Raw genomic sequence first — 3,126 nt, 5'->3', positions numbered from 1 at the left:
TAACAATTTAAAACAATAAGTAGAATAAAGCCACCTTGTACGATGATCTGTATATTCCTTAAATACCGAGACTACAAGATAATTTAGGCACAATAACAATTTAAAACAATAAGTAGAATAAAGTCACCTTGTACGATGATCTGTATATTACCTTAAATACCGAGACTACAAGATAATTAGGACCAATAACAATTTAAAAACAATAAATAGAATAAAGTCACCTTGTACGATGATCTGTATATTCCTTAAAATACCGAGACTACAAGATAATTTAGGCCCAATAACAATTTAAAAACAATAAGTAGAATAAAGCAACCTTGTACGATGATCTGTATATTCATTTCATCTTTGCCGAAGCTGTTTGAACCTACACAAGTGAAGAGAGAGGAATCTCTTCTGTCTGCTGATTGGACCTGCAGTTGTGATGACGTGCCATCGTCGGTTAGAGTTTGGGTTATATCATACCTAAGATGTAAACATAGCTAGTTAATTAATAAAATTGTTAATTATTAAACATGATATTAAAAAAACAAAAACAGATCAAAAATAATTTCATAGAAATTTTTGGAGAACAGACGTTTTAATGTAGTTTCTGTTTTATCATTTCACGTGAACAGACGTTTTAATGTAGTTTCTGTTTTATCACTGCACGTGAACAGACGTTTTAATGTAGTTTCTGTTTTATCACTGCACGTGAACAGACGTTTTAATGTAGTTTCTGTTTTATCACTGCACGTGAACAGACGTTTTAATGTAGTTTCTGTTTTATCACTGCACGTGAACAGACGTTTTAATGTAGTTTCTGTTTTATCACTGCACTTGAATAGATGTTTTAATGTAGTTTCTGTTTTATAAAAGGTTAAAGTATCTCTATAGTTATTGTAAGCCAAAGATATTAAGTACATTATTTAAACCGTTAATTTTAGGCACTGAGATTGATAGATATTTAAATCTTTTAAATATATTCATTTTCTAAACAATACGTTTATCAATATGCCACAGCGCATGAAATATAATTACTGAAAAAACCGAGATATAAATATCTTTTTAATTACTGAAATAACCAAGATATAAATACATTTTTAATTACTGAAATAACCGAGTTATAATTATCTTTTTAATTACTGAAATAACCGAGTTATAATTATCTTTTTAATTACTGAAATAACCGAGATATAAATATATTTTTTATTACTGAAATAACCTAGATATATATTTTTAATTAATTAAAAAACCGAGTTATAAATATCTTTTTAATTACTGAAATAACCCAGATATAAATATCTTTTTAATTACCGAAAAACCGAGATATAAATATCTTTTTAATTACTGAAATAACCAAGATATAAATACATTTTTAATTACTGAAATAACCGAGTTATAATTATCTTTTTAATTACTGAAATAACCCAGATATAAATATATTTTTCATTACTGAAATAACCTAGATATATCTTTTTAATTAATTAAAAAACCGAGTTATAAATATCTTTTTAATTAATGAAATAACCAAGATATAAATATCTGAGAAGTGGTCTTACTTTTACCTTCTATTCAAACGGAAGTCCAGGTTTTCGCCATCTTTTTTCCACTCGACCCTCAACGGGTGATCACCAAACACTTTGCACGTGATACGCAGTGGATTTCCTTGCCGGATTGTTTCAGCTTTAAACTCGTTTGTAAAATAAGCAGGGACTGGATTCAATAACAATAGAGAGTTATACTTTGTGATATTGACAAGCACTACTTATATTTGTGAAGTGTTAATAGGCACCAAAAACACAGTGTTACATATGTAGTGTTGATAGGTAGTAACTTCGAAGAACACAGTGTTACACGTATACTATGTTGATAGGTAGTAACACAGTGTTAAATGTATATTGTGTTGATAGGTAGTAACACAGTGTTAAATGTATATTTGTTGATAGGTAGTAACACAGTGTTAAATGTATACTGTGTTGATAGGTAGTAACACAGTGTTAAATGTATACTGTGTTGATAGGTAGTAACACAGTGTTAAATGTATACTGTGTTGATAGGTAGTAACACAGTGTTAAATGTATACTGTGTTGATAGGTAGTAACACAGTGTTAAATGTATACTGTGTTGATAGGTAGTAACACAGAGTTACACGTATACCATGTTGATAGGTAATAACATAGTGTTACATGTTTATTTTCGAAGTTCAACTATGTTCCAAACCAAAGTTGTAAATATTCGTATTTGTTGATAAACAGCTCAGGAACGATTTTAGAAAGTATAATAAAAAAATCATATAATATCAGTTTATCTGTTTGATATTCTGTTTTCTGTTGTGTGAAATATTAACTTTGTAGAAACAACAAAATATTTTCACAATAATGCTTTTATTAACGTTCTCTCATATCGATGTAACGATTTATGGCAACTTCCACGATGATCATTTTTGTCTTACAAAACTTGCGGAAAGTGACCTTTATTTGAATAAGAAAACTGAAACCTATTATGTTATTATGACCTGTCTTCTGTTGATTTACATACAAATCCAACCAACCGAGAGGTTTCGCTTGAGGATCTCGTGTAATGGAATTTGATATAAAAATTGAGATCCCAGCTCTTGTCATGAATTATCTGTATTTAAAAATTCTTTAGAAACTTCTGAAGCAGGATTAATTTTACAGAATGTATGATGTGATGTTAGGGAAGAAAATTCCACTTTCTGAACTAATGGGATCACCACAACAACTTATAAATGGAACTTGCCAGATCCTGTTACTGGAATCTGAAGTCGAAGAAAGATTATATATTACATAGAGATGAATGGTTGGTTAAATCTATAAAACTATATATATATGAAAGTTAGGGTTTTGGAGATAAATCACCTTAAAATATATAGTTTTATTTTTATTTTCAATGTGACGTTTCGAACAATCGCTATTTTTTAAGGCAAAAAGTTAAAAGTGAAACAAGCTTGTTGATTAATGATAAACTATTGAAGGACGGGTTAAAAGAAATACAATACACGAAGAAAGAATGACAAACAAGATGAAAATACGACATTTAAAGATTATAGTAATGATTACGGTTTAAAAGAAATACAATACACGAGGAAAGAATGACAAACAAGATGAAAATACGACATTTAAA

At 29.0% G+C, this 3,126-nt stretch overlaps 1 long non-coding RNA gene across 1 annotated transcript in view; it reads right to left on the bottom strand.

Annotated features, from left to right (window-relative positions):
• LOC111084199 overlaps positions 1–1,774 on the bottom strand; it is a 3,796-nt gene extending 2,022 nt beyond the window's left edge. Inside the window, exons 1-2 of the long non-coding RNA XR_002609439.1 lie at positions 1,548–1,774; positions 317–465 (exon numbers count right to left, since the gene is read on the bottom strand). This is a non-coding gene — a long non-coding RNA (uncharacterized LOC111084199). The remainder of the gene's footprint in view (positions 1–316; positions 466–1,547) is intronic.
• Between the last annotated feature and the right edge of the window lie 1,352 nt (positions 1,775–3,126).

Source organism: Limulus polyphemus, unplaced genomic scaffold (assembly GCF_000517525.1).
Source record: "Limulus polyphemus unplaced genomic scaffold, Limulus_polyphemus-2.1.2 Scaffold14568, whole genome shotgun sequence".
Classification (NCBI taxonomy): domain Eukaryota; kingdom Metazoa; phylum Arthropoda; class Merostomata; order Xiphosura; family Limulidae; genus Limulus; species Limulus polyphemus.
The sequence above is the reverse complement of the archived record's forward strand: the minus strand, read 5'-3'. Positions and strand labels throughout refer to the sequence as shown.